Source organism: Zonotrichia albicollis, chromosome 1 (assembly GCF_047830755.1).
Source record: "Zonotrichia albicollis isolate bZonAlb1 chromosome 1, bZonAlb1.hap1, whole genome shotgun sequence".
In the NCBI taxonomy this organism is placed as follows: domain Eukaryota; kingdom Metazoa; phylum Chordata; class Aves; order Passeriformes; family Passerellidae; genus Zonotrichia; species Zonotrichia albicollis.
The window spans coordinates 147,639,037-147,660,249 of NC_133819.1; the positions used below are offsets into that span (position 1 = coordinate 147,639,037).

General features: G+C 40.9%; 1 long non-coding RNA gene across 1 annotated transcript; it reads right to left on the minus strand.

Annotated features, from left to right (window-relative positions):
- Window positions 1-3,908: 3,908 nt before the first annotated feature.
- Window positions 3,909-20,594, minus strand: LOC113458600 (uncharacterized). The gene is made up of 3 exons (XR_012583558.1): window positions 20,394-20,594; window positions 9,257-9,443; window positions 3,909-4,462 (listed from the first exon to the last, which is right to left on the minus strand). It is a non-coding gene; the product is annotated as an uncharacterized LOC113458600 (long non-coding RNA).
- Between the last annotated feature and the right edge of the window lie 619 nt (window positions 20,595-21,213).

The following is a 21,213-nucleotide window of genomic DNA, read 5'->3' on the forward strand; positions in this document are numbered from 1 at the left end:
AATTAAAGACAGAAGCAAAAACAAGCCATATTCTTAATGAAAAAATACCAGAAACAGAAACTAGACAGAATTCTAAAAATATTTACCCTCAAGGTCAGAATCCTTCCTGATCAGTTTAAAGCTCCATTACAACCAAATGATTAAATAAACCCAAACCAAACTTACTCTCTTTGGGTAAGCATTAAAGGAGCAAAATGGGATGTGAGGGAAAGCAACCTCAGGATGGAACCATTTCACTCCCCATCTTCAAGTTCCCATCAGAACTCCCACAACACTTGCATTCAAGTCTGCAATAATTTTTTTCTCCAAGTTAAAAGAACCTTTATAATATTAAAATTTAGTATTTACACTGTACAATATTCAATACTTACACTGAAGTATTTACTAAAAGCATTTCACTCAGTTGGCTGTTGCACTTTCCTCTAATGCTCTGATTTCACGCCGTGGAATTGGGAGCATTCAACCATTCTGGCTTGACCATATTCACAAACTACTTAGAAGCCTTAATTTTGTACTTTATAGCAGAATGCCTTCCTCCCACTAACAGAGCTGCAAGCAGAATGATATATTCTCCATTTAGCAGTCCTTATCACTTCCAAATGAAAATAATTTTTCAAGTCACAAGTTTTCCAGTGCCAGATTTTACATAAACTTCAGCAATTCAAGGTTGCTTGTTCTCTCTTTAGAGCTCCACAGTAACTCATACAACCAGAAATTATGACAAGGTGTTTGAAACTGAAGAAAAACTACTGTATTCAAGATTTCTCAAGTTCCAGAAACCCACTCACATCCAGTTTTCAAAGAAAGGTTTCCCTCTGCAACACAAGAAATTGTTACTAGTAAGTGAATTTCATTATTGCAGCAGCATGCCAAGATTAATGGGGAAGGCTGCATGCAGTCACTGTGGATACCATGCTGACCTTCACTACTTTTGAGAATAAATAACTAAAAAGCCAGCGGTCATTTGCAACAAAGGCCTCTTCAGGCTGTTCCAAAACTGAAAATTCCTATTTTACATTGGAAAGAAATAGGCTATTTCATGCAGAGGTAGGCACATGGTATTTGACTAATTAGGCTGCTGAGCATTAAGTTGCAATGAGCCATTTCTTTGGTTGCTTTCTTTAATACTTCTTAAGGAATAATGAAGGTTACTACAATGTTACCTGCCCAAAGAGAACAAACTCTCCACAACCTGGTTTTGTTTTACCAAATACATCATCACAAAAATGCCAATCTACATGAAAATGACATCTCTTGGTGCGTTATTGGATTCACTATCAACTATAAATAGCTGCATAACATCTTACAAAGGAATTATATTTGTATAAAAGGAGTTGAAATTTTCATTTCCAAACATGGTGTTGAAAAAGGCAGAGGCATTACAGGTGACAGTACAACTACATGCTTGAAAGACACCAATTTCTAGAAAAGTTTAGTCAAAACTGAAGCCATACATTCATTAAGAAGCCTCTTCAGCAATCTTCCCAACCACTTTCTTCTTTTCAAACAAAAAAGTAGAGAGCATACTCTAATTTTCCTTAATGGCACAGCCTTCTTGTTTTCATAAAGACTACAAGCCCTGAAAATAGCCAGGATTTTTTCTAATATCATCATAAGCTGAAGAATATTGGCTGCTGGCTTGTGTTAATGCCTTTAATTGTTTCTCTTGAGAACAGTAATAAAAGATAGCATTCTTTGAAGTGTGAAGTCCCCTCCTAAGTCCCCACATAGAGAACACAAAGAATGATGCAGATCTTCAATAATACATGAAGTCCTTCTGACACCTGAAATTTACTTCTTTGTTATTAACAGCAACATAAGATCACCCTCCTAGGAATTGTTCCTCAGCTGTGAATACTCCAGAACAGCAACAACAAAGAAAAATTAAAATCCTTATTTAACTACCAGAAAATTTGTGAATGCTGGCTGTTGACTTCCATTGTGAAGTTCTTCCTACTGTATTTAGATTTGTGTGCAGTTCAAGAGTCCCTTTAATAGTTAGGATTTAATGTTTAATTCTCAATTCTCTTCTGATCAATATGCATGATACTTTAAAAAACCCTCATGGGATTTCCCTCATGGAAAAGTCAGGATTTAGAAGAGACATCATTAGAACACTGTGTTCATCCACCAGTTCCAAATCAAAGCGATGCAGTAAGTTTTGATGATCTGCAATTTTCCCAAACCTCCATCATTAATTAACAGTCACACAGAACTTCTATTGCACCTTTCATGAGCACCTTGAGCAAAAAGTCCAGCAAGACAGGAAGGAGGAGAAAGAAGAAAGGAAGAGGGTGAGGAAGCAAACAGCCAAAGATCTTCCTCCTTCTCTTCCCCCACATCTTAAGACTTCCTCACTCTACTACCACCATCACCATTGAAACTCAGTGTATTGGGGCCTCAGTTGCCACATAAAAATAATGAAATGTGAATGGAGCCCAAGGAGCCTGCCTGTGTGTGCATGCTCTGTGTGTGTGTTTGGAGCCAAGATCTTGTCAGTCAGTCCATCTGTCAGTCAAAGCAATTTAGCCTGAGATGCCTGATGCAAGCACAGAGTGATGAGAAATGACAGAGGCAGACAGATGCTCACTGTTGCCATGAGGTTTTTTTTTTTTGAAGTCATGCATATTAACCAGAAGAGAACTGAGAATTAAACATTAAAACCTAACTACTTAAAGGGATCCTTGAACTGCACACAAATTGAAATACAGTAGGAAGAACTTCACAGTTGAAATCAAGAGGTTCCACTGTGAACTGCAATGAACTTCTGACACCCACACAGAGTTCACTGCAGCACTACAAGTTAACAATACCCATCATGAGGCATTACAGTGAAGTAGGAAGTGAATACAAGTAGCTTTGACACTGCATTTCCTGTGTATTTTCAGAAAAACATGTTCAGCTTATTTTGATCACTAATACTTACACAGTGCAACTAATAAATTCAGCACAAGAGGGAAAAAGACCTTTCAAACTGGGACATGAATTCTAAAGAAATGAAAGATTAAATCTAACACTGCCAATTGTAAAGAAAGAAGAAAAAAAGTGTCTTTGTTATTTTAAAAATGTCCAGGAAAGCATGAAAGTAGAATGTTACTAGCACACCTCAGATGGAATTTCAGTGAGGGCTGGATGCATTTCCATATGAAATTATTTCAGTAGAACAAACTACAGAAGTCTGTGTGGTAAATTAATTATTTTTATCTGACAAAAGGAGTTCTACGGAGGACAAACTACTGAAAAAGGATAATGATGTGAGACAAAATAAAAGTTCAGATCCTGATTCAAGATTGCCCCACATCTTAGTCTGAACAAAGTTCGAGAAAGTCATAAATTGAGTGTGCTCTGCCTCAATGATGGCAGCAGTTACATACCCCCTTCTTCCCCACCAGAGTCTCGTATTCCTCTGGCTGAGCACACAGCTCAGCCTAAAGAAACCATATGTTTATTTATGGCGCAGCATCTTGGCTCTCCATGGGGTGGAGTACCATACCCAAGATGTCACTCAGGCCAATTAAGTCTTTATTTCAGGGAAGTTCTGCAGTAACTGGTAATCTCCACAGCCACCACAGGAGGTAGGAAGTGGCTAATTCAAGGTCATTTTGCTTTAAAAATGAGCTAAAAAATTGTAAAACTCGTTTACCACTAAAAAGTTAGCATAATGAATTACCCCCATAAAGTCCCAACTAGAAGGTTAACCTGCAATCAAAAACAGGAAAAAAAAGAAACAGCATTACCACCCTTACTTGTATTTCTCTTCCTCAGTACACAGTCATCCAGCTGTTTATATTGCTACAGGACATAGAGCAACATTCACTGTTATTTTCACTTTCTAGATTTTAAACTTTTCCAGCAGGACAGCCTCATCCCAATGCACAAGAGAAACATGAACAACCAGAACTACAAAATTAGAGGAGAAATATGAATATTATGAATTTATTAGGCCAGATTTTACATAAAGATTCCATCCTTTCCCTCAAGTTTTCATTGAAGTATTACTTCCTCAATGTCAGCAAGAAATTTTGATTATACAACAATTTTGATTATACAAAATTAATTTGATTATTTGACATTGTAACTCATTACTGCTATCCATGGCATAGTTTTAATTTCATAGTTTCAGCTATTTACCTCTTTTGTTCTCTCTTACAGGAAAGGAACTTTTGCCTCATTCCTGGTAAAGATCTACAGAGAAACTAGATTGCTCAATGGGGGACAGATTGTCGCAGATATTTAATAATAAACTATTAGAACAAATCACTAAGTACTTCCAGCTCCCTCTCCCTGACATATCTCCACATTATACTGAAGTCTTCCAACTCCTCATACAGGCCCATAATCTGTCCTTTCTTCTTCCAGGGTAACCAATTTCACAGATCCAAGATGACAAAACTGCCTGTAAATCTGGGCTCTTTCATTTTAAAGGCATCTTTAAAGCATAAGATTCAGAAGATCCTCCAACCTGAAAAAATACAAAAAATTTATACCAGTGATCTGATTGCTCTAAGAGAGTGGAAGACAGAAGCACAAGGACAAAAAACAACCTTCAACTTGACAAGAAATAGAAATTAGGAATACACCTTACAGATGTTCACTGCAGTGCCCTCTAAAAAGTAATCTAAATACCAGGAATGGTAAAGATTGAATTATTTGTAGTAAGTTCACTGAAGCCCTCCACACCTGCTGACTCAAACATGGCTGAGCACAGATGGAAAAACCTTCCCAAAAAGACAGAAATCAAAAAAATCTATATAAATATGTCACTTGTTAAGTAGGTTGTTGGTTGTTTGGGGTTCTTTTGAGTGGATATCAATTGAGTCTGGTGTCCCAGACTCCAATCAATGACACATTTAGCACACTCCTTCACTTAATGACTTTTCACTCACATTTGCAATTATAATTCTCTGGTGATATCAGCTGCCAACAATAGTTCTCTGTAACACTGCAAGGGAACAAGCAGAGAACTGCAAGCAGACATTCCAAGTCCCTTTGCTTACCTTGCTGAACAAGGGCAAATTTGGACAGTCTGCTATCAGCAGGGTCCAACAACTAAGTCTGCAGCAATTACTAAATTGCTGCAGAAGCTGGTAAGGGCCAGGCCACCAAGAGATCCACAGGGAATGCTCCCATTTTAAGGATAATCCTCTGTGAATGTATTCCAATCCTTCCAAATGAGTACAGTTGCAAATATGACAAGTCCTGGCATCATCACACTGAATTTTGAAAGCAGAGTCTGGAGGCTGCTATTGCAGCCTGCAGATTCTGCTGAAAGTACAGTGTCACAACCACCTATTTTCCCTGCTGTATAGAGAGCTCAACTGCTCCACTGCAATTAAATCCTGAGGGATATCAGCCTGAGAAGCCATCTATACACCAGGATCAATTGTAACCTTGCTCCCAGAGCATATTCACTTTTAAAAATTACTTCAAAGAAAATAAGCCCAACCCAGCAAGCATGCAAGTCACAAACATCAGATAAGTACACAGCACTTGGGTTTACAAAACATCTTTGTTCTTATGCAGAAGTTTTTGGTTTTTTTTTAAAGAAAGTCAATTACTTGTTTTGCAATAATACTCAGGAGATCCATCCTTTTAAGCATGCTCGTAATCCTGCTTCCACAGAGGAAACAGTGCACGCCAGAACAGCACAGCCATGGCACCCACTTCAGAATCAACAATCTCAAAACCAAAACCATGCAGCATGAAATATTACAAAACTCCTTTCAACTACTTTAATACTGATTATCTCTATTTAAAATGCAGATTTCACCAAGTCTGTCTCAGAAAATAATTTTCAGGATTTACTGACAGTAATTGGAACCAGACACAGGGTGCTGGCCAAGTAGCTCATTTTGAAAACATTAACTCCATATTATAGAATCAATCTTACATCAGATCTGACAAATAGACTTGGAAAATTACTGCTTTCAGAGCCTCTCAAACACCATCTCCCCCAGAATCAAGCCACCTCCTTCAATAATTTATAACAAACAAGGATTAAAATAGACTTTCCTAGTTTGTAAATTTTCTGGGAGTATAACTGATAAATTTAAGTTATGTTTCCCTACTTGGAACAACATAAGAGTTGAAATTTAGTTACTGGACTAATACAATAAAAGGCATAAAACTTTTTGAAGACAGAAATAACTTTTAGTAGGAATTTATTTTTCCTAAATAATGAAAATAATTTTTGATTTTCATACTGACTGTTAAAAATTTTGCTTACCAACCACTAAATTAGTTGGGGTTTTTTTCTATATTCTATGCAGCATTATGCCAAGATTCATCAAATCATAGAATATCCTGATTTGGAAGGGACCCATCAGGATCATGAAGTCCAATATCTGGCCCTGCACAGGACACCCATGAATCACACCATGTGTCTGTGAGTGCTGTCACCTACTAAAGCATCACAGCATCCACAGGAGGTTCCCACCATCCTTATGTCTGAGAACTCAAAAGTACAGAGTCCCATCACTCTCTGGAAGGAACATGGAAGAAGTCTGGATGAAATTAATTTTGATAATCTTAAGGGGTTAACAAATATTTATCAAAGGCAGAGCACAGCCAACTCCTGGGGGGCTCTGAAAGTTGAATGGCCCAGAGAACATTCTTTGATTTCAGGACAGGTCTCCCACCACAGCTCAGCTGGAGTCTGAGGTGCCCAGAGCTCCATGAAGAGAAGGGAAGCTGGCCTGGAAAACTGGCCAGATCTCCGGATCACCCAGCTGCATCCTGGCCAGGGAGGACTCCAGGGGCCACCCCAGAGCCCCAGACACTCCCCAGCACCCAGGAAGCTGAGGCAGAGCACACCCTCAGTAAACTGGCAGGGGATCAGGAATGGAGGGGAGAGGGGAAGAGAGGGCTCCCACAGGGAATGGCAGCACTGCCACAAACATAAACATAGACAGAGAAACACAAGGATGGGGCCAAACCAAACCTCATCAGGCCCAGGGCAGGAAAGCAAAGCTGTGCCCACAGCGCCAGCACAGGCCTGGGGGGGCTGGCACAGCACCAGCCCTGGAGGAAAGGGCCCAGGCACTGGGGCAGACACTGGAGGGGACAGGAGACAGAGGGAAAGGGGTGATCCCTGCCTGGTTGGACCCTGGCAAGGCCACTCTGCACACATCTGGGGCCCAGGTGGGGACCCCACTCCAGCAGGAGCCTGAGGGACCAAGGAGGGTCCAGCCATGGGTATCCAGTGGTCAAGGGCCTCAGGGGCATCATCCACAGGGAGAGGCAGAGGGAGTCAGGCCCTGTTTTCTCTGGCACACAGGATGCTGGGACCATCTGAGAGCTGCCTACAGCTACACCAAGATGGGAGCTGTAAACACAGTGAAGACACTCTCAGCCCTGGCAGACAGGATAAGGAAGAGCAATGGCCACAAGAGGCACCATGGAATATTCAGGTTGGACACAATGACAATCTTTTTCACTAGGAGGGTGGTGAAGAGCAGGTACAGGTTTCACATGGAGGCCATTGGTTTGCTGTTCTTGGGGGTTTTAACAGCTTCAGGGGTCAAAGCCATGACTTAACCCATCCAGTGCTACTTCTACCCCTGCCTTGAATGAGTGGTTGGACCAGAGACCCCCAGAAGGCTTTTCTGACCATTACACCTGCAACTCCATAATCCCATTAATTCCTGTGATATGGTTCCAGCAACTACAGCCTTGTTTATATAATTGTCCTCAGACATAATGAAGTCAATATTGGACATATAACTATCCATAGATTACATCAGTACAGTCTTTTCTATAAATAACCAGGTGTTATCAATAGATTCCACTGCCAGCAGGTCCAACAGTTCTGAAATCACAAATATTTGATGCTAACACTACTTTTATCTGCTGATGCCAAATATTTTTTCAAAATAAATTACAGAGAATATAGAAGTTGCATACCTAAACCTACTGTATTTAAATATGCTGCCAAACACTATCCCATGGTCACTTCTGCAGATGACTCAATGTTCTTCCAGAAAAAGAACGCTTCAAGATTATAATTTTATGCCAGTGTATTAAAGAACAAGCAACATGAACGATATTTTTTACTTAGCTTGCAGGCAGGGACTCCCTCAAATTTGAAAAAGGCGGCAGGATGTTTCCTACAATGCACTATTTTGAACATGAAAACTTTAAAATGTTACACTGAAGCAGTACACAGGGATGCCTTACATTTAAGGACTGACTACTGATTTTCAGCCTCTATTTTTTTTCCCTGCAAATCTAATTTTTATTTCCTCCCAGTACTGAATACAGCTTTTCAAATCATCATAAACTAAATACTGAAGGTGGACAGTATGACCCAAACTATTTCTCAGTCATCCTAAAAGTGCAGGGCTTTTGTAATAATCAGAATTAAACCATTTACAGTAAACAATCAGTTTAGAAGTAACTCAGGAGTAGAAGGACTGGTTCCTACAACTCATTCCCACGACAGTGCAGTTTAAGCAACAATTCAATGCAACCAACAAAATAGCTTGGTGAAGGGGAAATCTAGATCATTATCTAATACTAAAATCTGGGGGTTTGGGTACTTCTGGTGCAGCAAACCTGAAATTCCTATGCTGACATCAAGTTTCAAACTAACAATGAGAGCTACTCAATTTTATCAAGATTAGTAGCTAAAACAATCTCTCTTCTTTGAGCTGACTGATGCTTTTCATACCTTTGGTTAACTAACTAAAGCTGTCCTCTTAAAAAAACACAAACCCCAATCCTCTGCCCACATAAGTGGGTTGTGTGCAACGGGAGGAGATCTGTGAAACCACAGTTTGTGCTGAAGACAATATTTAAACTACACACACCACAAGGTATCTCATTTTAGAACAGGCTCTAATCCTGCCTAACGTCTAAATGTCCACAAGCCAAACCCATCAGTGAAGTCTAGAAGCACAGGCTTCAATTCTGATTCTTCCAAAACATGACTTGCATGTTCAGCAGGATCAGCAGCAAAGAATGCCAGTACCCAGCCTACAGTGACAGGCATTCTGGGGATAACAACACACAGTTGTTCTCAAGTTAATCTTGAATTTTAATCTTAATTTTCAATCTTAATTTTTATTAGCTCTGCAAAATACAGAGTGATACAAGAATATAACAACTGCGTGCAGCTGAATTTTGTGTCGTACCTCAAACGGAAAACAACTGTGCAATAAGAACATCATTTAATGCAACTTAGTATTGCTTTGTAATTATCTTAATGAGGGAGGCTGTTGCACAATGACTGTTCCAAAAGCATGCAAAGAATACTCACACCACAGAGGCTGACTACTGGTACACTTTCAGGTTGGCTTAAATTGAACAAAAGCACAGTGACAGAAGGGTAGTCATGTTCTCTGTCTTCCAGCCGAGGGATTCCTACTTCCTCTACTGCTCCAGGAATTTTTGGACTTCATGATGCAATTTACTTGGACAACCACTATATTAGCTGCAAAATTATCCTGGGGAAAAAAATAGAGGAAAAAAGATAAGTTTTCTGCAAGAGAAGGCAGATGATTCCAATCACTGGAGAGCAGCTCAATCAGGAAGGTACTGCATGGGCCAGGACTGCCTGTGTTGGTGGTGATGGAGTCCTAAACCAAGATAGGTGAAAATGTTTAACCACAGCAGAACCTTTCCTTCCCCTGGCCCCCTAAAAATACAGAAATACCTAAGACATTTGATATCAACATTTTCAGTGGGGAACAGTAAAATAACAAGATGTAGATCTCAGAGAAAGAGTAAACAACAAATTAATTTGGCAAAACCACACTTCCTTAAAGGTCGCATTAACTTTGCAACCATTCAGATGCAGCTTCAATACTTCCCTGGCTTGCAAGAGGAACCTGACACTTAGGAAAAAAAAAAAAAAACAAAAAACAAAACAACAAATCAGCAGAGGAACATCAAGTTGCTTTTCAGCCTCTGCATTGAAGCTCACCCCCACTGCAAGTCTGAACACTGTCCTTCAGCCTCTTTTGTTAACACTGCACATTAACATGGAGCTCTTCCCACAGGCTTCTGTGCCAAACACAGTCAGCAGACTCCACCTCCATGGAAATCAGCTGAGCAATTCCACAGCAATCACTTTTCCTAAATGCTGGAAGGAGTCCCAAGTCTGTTTTCTGTTCCGAAAGCTCCACTTGCCAGTACTTGGTACAGTGCAGGTTAGTCCTGAAAGCACCCAGCCCTTAGGGAGGCCAAGGGAAACCAAAGGAACACAAGAATACACAAAAACCTTTCTGAGTAACCAGAAGCATCTTAAAGCACCTCAGGCAAAAATTCCCTTGAGGACTTTGCTGGTATAACATGTTGCTAAATATTAATATTCCTGAAAAAATATCTGAGAAAACCTCCAGCCAAGGATGTGGTTCTGTCCTCCTTCACTGACTGGAAATGACACACATGCTGCTGACACATGAGCAGCACTTACAGCATCAGGTCAAGGGTACAGCTCTGCAGAATTAGCATGAGTGATGCAAGCCAAGCCCAAGTGTAGAGCTCCCACACAAAAATGTCATTAAATCTGGAGTTTCTGCACTACAGATTTTATTTTCCATATAAGAGCCTGAAATAAGGCTCATTAAAGTTAGGCATCAAGCATAATAAATCAGCTAAAGAAATTAATTAAAGCTGCCCACCTCATTTCACCATATTTGCATATATAATGCTTACAAAAATAGAAAAATAAGCAAACATATGGCTCCTCATAGGAATCCTGCCATACTCAGATCATGAACCAGACTTGTTCCCTGAAAGAGGTTTGAAGTGCAAGGATGCAACAGTCCTTAAGACTTATTTCACCTGTTGAAAGAGCTAAGACCATATTACCTCAACAGAAATGCTGTAAAAACATCAAAGAATTCCTCTCAGCAATCAATTCCATTAAAAAAAAAGACAATTTCATGTGTAGTTTGTAATCTTTCAAAGTGAAACATTCAAATATAGCTGGTGCTAGAGCAGAAAGCATCAGCAGTAGCATTTCTAGAACAAGTAGGTTTTGTGAAAATTGCTAAAAGTTGACCTGTACAATGAGACCTACAAATGCACACTTAAAGAAATGCTGCAAACACAGGCTTCCAGTCATTTGTATACAATAAACTCAAGCACCAAAACTCACCACTCTTCACAAAGCCACAGTCAGCTGCCTTAGGCTCCACTTAAATGCAGGAAACAGAGAATCAGAGTTGGCAAAATCTGTCGAGCTCTGAACACAAGTGAAAGCTAATATTTATTCTTGCAAATACCAGCTTAACTAAAATACTACTTAAAAGTACAACACCTCAAACTAATTATATTTGCAAACTTAAACCAGTAGCTTGAAAGACAGGAAACACCAGAGAGTTATCAATAGCCTGTACACCACAGTGCTTCAGCCTCCAATGACCTGCAAGTCCCATCTGTGCAAAGATTAACCAGACAGCTAAAATAACTTGATTCTACAGAGGAGGAATAAATGACTGAAGCCAACAGCCACGTAGTTCAAGTTACCAGCAGATTATAAACTGCCTAAACTATTAAGAAATAGATTTGTAGTGTACCAGTAAACTGACAGAAAACTAGTAGTGACCTCATTTAAAGCAGGCAACTTAAGAAAACATTACCCCTTCTCCCACCACCCCCCCAAAATAAATTAATGATTAAGAGTCTTTGAAAATTGCAGCAGAGGTTGGGTTTTACTGGGGTGTCTGATACTCTCAGGAGACATTTACAAGTAGCATTACACATTACAGCAATTCAAGCTGTGCAAATAAAGGTCTTGTTCCTTAATTTCTACATAAGCAAGAAGTCAGGTACCATTAACTACAACAAGAAGGAACTTCACACTGAAGTTCATGTTGTGTAACAAAGAGCAACAAACAAACCAAACTTCTCCCTGATCATGCAATATGCAACTTCACATTAACATACAGAATCACAGCTTCCTCAGTCTGTTAGAACCAAGGAATGTTTAAGTACACAGATTCATTATACTTAGATGGGATTTTAGCTGCTTCTAGTTAATATTTGGCATAACCTGACTCTTAACTGAAACATCAGCTTAGCAGATTCTGATCTAACTGGTGTGTTTATCAAGACAAGTAATTCAGTCACCATATTCAAAGCAAAAAACTCATAATAAAATTTTAATTAGGTTTCTGAACTCAAAGCAGTCATGCAAGCTGAAATCAAATGAAGAATGCAAGACCAAACAATCGTGCCTAATCATATAATATCTGAGGATATCAACTACTACATTTATTTTGTAATTAAAAATATTAAATCATTAGATCAGATGTGGAAACTCTTTTTTCAAGTCAGAGTAATCAAAAAAAGAAAGGAAGTCAAAATTGACAGATGAGTAGTTTAAGAAAATATCACAGATTTCCTTGTAAAAGAAGAATCTGTCCTCTATCACAGCTGAGTCAAGTTTCAACACTGCAAATTCTGTCCAGCTAGAGATATGCACACCAATCTTCACAAAGCCCTAGAAGTCACCTTCACCTTCCTTAGCATTTCCTTGAAATACTCCCTTGATATATTCAGAACAGATGAGGGCCAGGCTGCAGAAAAACTGGCTGCCCTGAAACCAGAACATTCCCAATGTTCCAGTGACCTGAAAGTACCTGATCCTGTGAGCAGACAGCTTGGTTATCCCACTGCAAAGGGCTCTCTGAAATTTGTCCTTGACCTACAGGGAGATCCAAGGGTTATGCTCACAGAACCACTGCCAAGAAAAACATTCCTGAACACTGCCACACTGCCTTTGTTGTACTGGGATAAAGTATACACCTGTCAAACTAATATTAAAAATTAGTTAGCTGTAGTATTTCTTATCTTAACCTAATTTGAAAGGAAAAAATGTGTTTACTTAGCCTTCTACAAGTGAGTAAAATATTGATTGCTTTCAAGTTAAAGTTTTACTGGGCAAGTTTACTGAACGATAATTTAAGATAAGCAGAACTCCAAAAGAAGCAGACTAGGGACAAGATGAGAAAGAATATTTATTTACAAGCATAATCTGTATATAATCAGATAATTTAGTTAAAGTTTATCAGCACAGCTAAAAATGTATCACATGAGATCTGTATAAAACGCTCAAGACACTCCCAGAAAACATGGAGTTAACAAAACACACTACACTAATCGTATGAGCATGTTGCAAGCATGTTCATTAAAGTACTGATGCATATCAAATATGGACCAGCCAGCCAGCAAAATGAATAGAGACAGAATGGAAAAGCAACTCTTTAAACACAAAGGTGCCATCTCCAGCCAGAGCCCGAGTGAGGATGAGGCAAAAGAAAGGAAGATGTGATGGAAAACTCAGTAATTTTAACTTGGAATACTTAAAGCAAACACTACTGTCTTGACAAGCCCAACAGCAGCGACTAGCTGAAATCAAATGAAGAATGCTTTGGAACTCTAGGTAAGAACAACCAGCTGTGTCACCATGTGTTAAACCAGAACACAATTTTCTGTCTGTTCTGCTTTTACCCTTTTGTTTCCCATTTCAATCTTATTTAACAAGTCTGCCTTCTGTTTCATTATTTTGTTTGCCTGGTACTGAGGACATAGGGAAAGGAGACAGTTTGGTGAAGGCTAAAAACCTGCTCTGTGCCAGCAGCCCCAAGAAGTACCCTGAGAGAGGTGCTTTGGAAGCTCATGTGCTGAGGAACATTTTCTGCCAAGCTGCAGAGAGTCAGCAGGGCATCTTCTGCTGCCAAAAAGCACTTTCCAGAAGCTACAGATCTGAGCCTTTTCTGGGAGTTATCAACAGTACACAACACCACAGCTCCCCACTCACCCACACCTGCAAACTCACACTGTGATCTCTGCGTGTGAGAGCCCCCATGGAAGTCAGAGCAGGCCACTCGGAGCAGAGGGGACAACACAGAGCCACCAGCTCAGCCCCAGAACACTGGGAACACTCTGAACATCTGCAGAATGACAGCCCTGCGTTTGGCTGAACCCTGCTGGAGTGCAGAGAGAACAATGAAGTGCATGAATAAAGCCCTCTGAGGCTCAGCTGGCAGTTTGATTTATTATACTCACGTTAAGCCTCCAATGTTCATTCTCTGCATAGCTCAGATACAGCAAAGGATTTGGTTTGGACCCACTTACTTTATTTCTCTATTCTTTACATAAAATGTCCATGTTCTTACAAATTTCACTAATACCACTTTGATATCTAACATGTTGATTCAGTGTGAAACATCAGAATTAAACAGCCTTTTAGCTTCCTCATTCCCACAGGATTCCTCATGCCCTGAGACACGAAACAATCTTATCTAGGGCACTTCTTGTGAATATTTTAATCATTTTCCCTTTATCTTTCTAACCTTCACTTCTGCAAAAAATACAGACCACATTTGCTCTACCTTCTTGTGCTGTTAAACTCTTTACTGCTGTTGCTCAGACTGAGGCATGCTAAGACAGTGTATAAGGAACAAATTGTTATTACTAAAGGATAACTGCAGGCATGCAAAATTATCTGTACTAAATAAATTTTAAACTGAAAGGTGTGTTGTGATCCTTCCATTCAAATGCCACCTCAGACAATGCCTCTTTTTTGGGAAGTAGGACATTCTCCAGTTAGACCAGTTCACTACTCTTCTAGCCTATGGAACTTTCTGAGAAAGAAGAAAACAGGAACATTTTGAAACAAATACAAACAGAACCAAGTTACTATTGATCAACTAGATCTCTATACACTCTTTTCCATATGTATATCTTATTATTATTATAAATTGATATTATAACCTTTTTCAAGTAAGAATCAGTAAGCAAGGAGGGCTTTTTTTGCTCTATTTCTGGATTTATTTTTTTCTATAATCCTTTTCATTGCACGAGAGGTTACAGGATCAATCATTCACCAGTGCAGCCATCCCTCCTGCTCTTCTTTCCATCCCACACTCCAACAGGGCATCCAACCAACAATCTGGAAAAGGCCACTGAGCCAGGCAATGAACACTCAGGCCACACAGCCACCCAAAGAGTTCTCCAATAAATTAGATAAAGTAAGTTATGTAAACAATTTATCATAAATAACTCTTACTACCTTTCAGACCTTTTCAGAAAAAGAAACAAATCTGTCATCCCAGAGGGTCAGGCACTAAGATTTTGGATCATTTTAATATTATTCCATGTGATGCATGCCAAAGGTAGATCTGAAAACACTTGCAGATGAAGTCTATAACAAATTGAAGAGATTTTTTTAATGTTTTCCAGTCTTGATAGTTCTGAAAGCACTGACCTTTCCCTCATCCCAGAAGTTCCCCTGACTCTGGTGGGCATGCCTTCACCCTCATAATACTTCTAGCTTGAAGACTTTTACCTCTCCTGAGTATGGAAGAGTGATCACAACAGAAAAAATCCCCAGCATGTCCCCAAAATGCAGCAGCATGCAACAGCACACTGCCAGTCTACTCAGCTTGTTCTCAATCTGATTATTCACGTGTTCTATACTGACTGCCATCTGCCCACTCCTCCTCCTGTCTCTATCTGACACAGACTTTGTGCCATCTCATAAGGGGGTTTTTTGGCACTTTTCTGCACACTTCCTTCAGGACACTGCTACACAGAGGGAATAAACTTCATTCTAAGACTGACTGATAAACTTCATTGTAAGATCATTACATTTCAAATAACTCAAATTTAGAAAAGGTTTTGCCATGTAACTCTCAAAGAAGCCCTATATATTTATCTTTTGCTTTAAAACCACTTATATACATATTATATGCATGCAGATAAATTATACATATTAAATATATGTATAAATATATTTACATCCATATTTAAGATGGGATGGATTCAAGACAAAGCCACTATTCACATTCATTTTTTCCCCATATAAACTGCAATTTGAGCACTAATCACCAGAAGATACATACCAGAGTAAGCACACAGGTATTTTCATTTTAGGCAAACAATCCACAGCTTCATAGGACCTGACAGTTGTCTCTATTAGCTCCATGGCTGTTGCAGCCAAATCTCATCATGCACTGAAAAGGACACTGGGATTAATTACGTAGCTCCAATCTGGCCCTTGATTAGTAGCAGGAATGTTCATTCCCCAAGTTGTACATGACAGTCACTTAAAACTCCATCTGGCTTTTATGACTTACACTAGGAACTTCCGTGCTAAGAGTTCATGAATGTATTAACTGCACTGAGGGTTTGGGATTTTTTTCCTCTCTCTTAAAGAAAGAAGCTCACAACAAACAGCTGAAGTATGAACAAACCTCCAAGTGCCTGTTAGCACTTGGAAATTTAGGAAGAAAGATTCTCTGCTTCTTTACACAATGCTTGTTTGAAAAATGTGGAGAAAAATAAATGCAAAAGATTCTTCTCTTTACTCTCTGCTGCTGACCTTTAGACCTGACACCCACTGCATCCGGTGGGAAACTTTTTCCAAGAGCCAGCCCTCCTATAAACATTTTAGCAGACTTAAACATCCAGACCACATTTTATTTGCCCACATCGACTAAAAAAGCTACTGATTCATCACAACATATATATGGACCTTTATATTTATATAAGTAAATAAGTATCTGTCACGCAATAAAATATAATTAACAGAATCCTGAATCTGCCACGTGGAGGTACTTTTGAAGCTTGGGGATTTTGGAGGAGTTTGCTGATTTTTTATGACATTTATTCTTACAGCTGCTACAAGGCTCTAAAATACAATTTCATTTCTGCCTATTCTCCTGTATATGGTTTTAAAACAGATTTGCATATCCTCCATAAATAAAAAAAGCACTAGTAAAAGTCCATGCATCCCTATCTTTGGTCAGTAAACGTAATAGTGATAACTCCATTTCCTTCTCAAAATATAATTTCAAGTTTCTCTTAGGCGTTTTGCCAATAAACGTCCTTAAACTTGCAAGAACAGCTTATTTAAAGGAATCTGTTCAGTGTCTAAGGATTGCACCTGTTCCTTTTTAGATAACCAGTCCCCTTGTCATGTCTTGCATTCCTCTTGTTTCTCCACTACCACGAGAAACTGTTTTGTGCAGTACAGAGCAAGTCACAGGAAAGATTTCTGTGACTTCCATAGGGAACATCAGCACTCCTCTCCAGGTGCACTTCTCCTCCAGGTCAACCCTTCTTCCCTCTGTAGGTGGTTTCCCTACAGAGCTATAAATTTCACAGTCTTGTAGAAGGCTGTGCCAGATTAGTACTCATAAGGAAACTTTCTAGCTGCTCCAAACAAGCCATGGAGTCAGACAAGGACAACCACGTTCACCAAGGCAGGTAATCAGGAATTTGGCTCCCTCACACTGCTACAGCACAAAAGAGACTGAAATATGAAACATTAGACACTGTTCAAAGAAGATGCTCTGTTTACTTAGAACTAGATTATGCACGTTGCTTTACTGCAGGGTTTTATGCCAGCAGGTTTCAGTTAGATTTAGCAAGCAGGAAAAACAGAAGAAATGTTTGGGTTTAGTGCTTATAATGGAGGGTTTGTTACAATTTCACCCATCAAGTGGCAGCACTTTCATTACACACGATTAAATGTTAACTGCAAGGACAAGTTTGAAGGATCAGTATCTGAAGACACAATTCCTCCCAAAGACCTTGTAACAAGAAGTGTGCAGTGACAGTGTAATAAAAGCCTTTATTTTCCAGTCTTAGCATTATCGAGGCTTCTGTTGACACTGAAGTCCTTTGGGTTTTATGGCTGTTTTATCACCAGCCATCAAAACTGCATTAGTGGACGATCTACATATGATACAGATCAAGGCTTCAGTCCAGTGAAACCTCTGCCACATGACTTCACAGGGGTTACAGCTCTATTACCAAAAGGAGCAGGGGACAAGCTGTGTCTCACTCCAAGTTGTTCCTCTGATGTCTCCTAGGACCCTGTTGTGCTCCTGGCTCATAGGAAACTTGCACGCAGACATTTGAGAGCAGCAGCAGCTCTCAAGCCCTCCCGTAAGATAACGCCAGTGAATTATCATGCATGAGAACAGCAGGACAGGATGTACAGTGTGAGCTTACATAAGACACAAGGCACTGCTGGGAACCAGCACAAGTGAACAGCATAAATGGCTCAGAAAATGCTGATGTCACTCGTGTACGTTCAGCTTGTGCTGGCCAAGTTTCTCTGAACCCAACACGGGCCTTTCTGGCTGTTTGTAAAACCTCACAGTCTGCTCTGCTTTTTCATCTTGAAAAGGAACTTGTTTTCAAAAACCTGTGTTCCTTCCTAATGAGAGTTTTCTTTAAGATGAGCAAGAATCTAAAGAAAAACAGAAAATGTAACGGAGAACTGGAAAAAGAGTGTAATTGTGTAAACAAACACTTGCTCCTAATACTTACTGAGAAAATAGTTCAAGCACAACTTACCCGTTTTAAAACATGACCTCTGCAAAGCTACTAAGGTCAATGAGACTTACTGTAGTTACTCAGTGAGCCCTGCTTGCATAAATTAAAGATGCCTAAGGGTAGCTATGAAACCAGGTATTTGATTTTTCCAGGGCACCTACATATTCAGAATTAACAATGAATTGCCATTCTACCAGAGCAACTTTCGGGTTCATCAAAAAAAAAGAAAAAACACAAAACCTAAACCAAACCCAACTGGGTTGTCCTTACCTCTTCTTCAACACAAAAGTTTTCCTACTTAATGTTAATCTGATTATGAAGTTTCATATTAAATTGAGTCGGTAAGTGAGACACTATATATCAAATTACTTTCAAAAAATCCCCAGTGTATGAGGCAACCATTGCTTCTTCCTGGTGTAACCTTATACAATATATTAAAAAAATAGAAAAAAACATGATTAGTCTAGCTGCACAAATCAGTATTAAGCAAAACTGTAAAGAGAGAAAACTTTTTTCACTCAGGTCAGGATTTGCAGCAGCAACTCCCAGCTCTGTGCTTGGCTGTTCCATTTGCTATTGCAGTGGTTGCACTTCAGAGCAGTGTGTGAACCAGGACACTCAAGTCCTGCACTCCTGTATTTAGGTTTTTACCTATGAAATACTGGAATCATTCTGATTTTCCACAGAGAGCATCCAGTAACGTGAGGGGAAAAATACTGCTCCTAAAACTAACATTGCCTTTTATTACAGGTATAATGAACTTATTGTCACTCCCTTCACTCCCTTAGTATTTCCTTTCAAAAGCACCATGTAGTTCAGAGATGTCAACTATCAGAGATAATCTGCTACATTAGAAATTCACAGAGTTTTTCCTTAGCAGTGGAAGAGGACACCACACAGGTTTGTTCCAAACAGAAGTGGAAAAAAAAAGCCACCCATAAAGTATCTGCAGTGTAGAATAGCAGCTCTTTGAAAGCACACACTACATCAAAATATGAAATGCAAGATGACCACAGTGCAAATCATATAACATCACAGGTTATTAAATGTCTTTTTAAGCAAGCTCTTATTTCCATCAAAGCGTGGCTCCTACAGTTCACATCCTGGCTAGAGCCTTTCTGCTTCTGTGATAGAAATAGCATCACTATCTACCCTTTATTACTCCAGCAGATAAGCATTTCACAGTCATTAGTATGTTTATTCAGAGAACGTTTTTGGAAAGCACCGCTATTCCCAATTCATAAGCAAACACAACAGGACAGACTGGTGCAGAAAGACCGATCCAAGGTCACAGAGTAAGTCTGTGGTAAAGTAAGAAACTTCACCTGGTTTTGCCTTCCTGCAACTAATACTTTCTATTAATGAGTCATTGCTGCTCCTCTAAATTATCCTTTCAGCAGGAAGAGACAACAGACTGCCTGTGGCATTCAAACTCTACATGCTAATAGCATCTCTGCTCCAGGGTTTGCTAAAAAAAAAAAAAAATCACACCCAAGGGCCTTGTTCTGTACTGTCACAGAATCCTCCTTGTACACTGGGCTGCTGTGGGGGAAAAAGGAATATACATATATATATGTATATTATTAGATAGCTTGCCTCGTTTGTGACCCAGCTCTTTCCCTAGAGAAACAAAACCCAGTCCTTGAATAGTTTCACTCCCTCACGCCACAGACCACCGGGCAAGGGCAAAGTGCAGCGAGGAAGGGACAGACAACTGGGAGACAAGTTATGCAAAGCTGGGGGCCGGGGCGGGGAGCAGCGCTCCCTAAGGCCCAGAGGGAAAAAAAAAAACAAACAACAAAAACCAAAAATCCCAACTTGTGTTGGCGGGTCACGGGGGTCACGGTGCCGGGGTCGCAGCCCCAGGGCTCGGCGGGGGAATGACCCGGCACGGGGGGGACACCGGGAGAGTGCGGGACTCCCGTCCGACCCCGCAGAGCGCAGGGAGCCCGCTCCCAGCTGCCCCACCGCCGGGGGCGGCCGCGACCCCACAGCCCGGGCTCCTCCGACCGGCGCTCACCGACCCAGCCCCGGCACCCTCCTCGCCGCCTGTCCCCCGCCCCAAGCTCGGCCCCGGAGCGCCGCTCCTGCCGTACCTGTGCGGGGAGGCGGCGGGGACCGAGGGGCTGTATCGCCCGACCGGCAGATCCCGCGGGTCTCCCCGGAGCGGCCGTGCCCGACCGTGCCCCGCTGCCACCGCCACGGCCCCGCCGCGCTCGCTGCCCTCGCCTCCCGTTTGACCTTTCCGTGTCTCCGCCGCCCGTCTCCGGCACCCTCTGACGTCACCGCCATGGCAACCAATCCCCGCCCTCCCCTGGCCCCGCCCTCCAACCCCGCGCGCGCGCGCACGCGCCGCCGGCGGGAGGGGCGGGGCCGCGCGCCCCCCGCGGCCAATGAGCGCGCGCCGGGGCGGCCTGGCCCCGCCCCCCCAGGAGTCACCCACAGGGCGCAGAACCGATAATAAATATATAATATCGATATTACATATATTTATATATTTGTATATATATATGTGTGTGTGCGTATATCTGCGTGTATATATATACATATATATGTGTGTGTATACATATGTGTATATATCTGTATATTCTTTCCCCCACCGCAGCCTAGTGCACAAGCAGGATTCTGAGGCAGTTACAGAGCAAAGCCCTTGGGGGTAATTTTTTTTTTTTTAATTTTATTTTTTTTTTTTAGCAAGCCCTGGAGCAGAGCTGCTGTCGGCTGCAGGGTTTGAATGCCAGGAACACTCTGGTGTCCCTGAGGGAAGCTGTGCCCGGGGAGTGCAGGATGTGGGAGCGTGAGCCCTCAGTCCTCATGGAGTCAGTGCTTCCCTCTCTCTGCAGGAACAGAGGGAATGCGGGGGCCGGGTCCATGGAAGGTTGGACATGAGTGCCCTGACACCCAGGAGGGACAGCC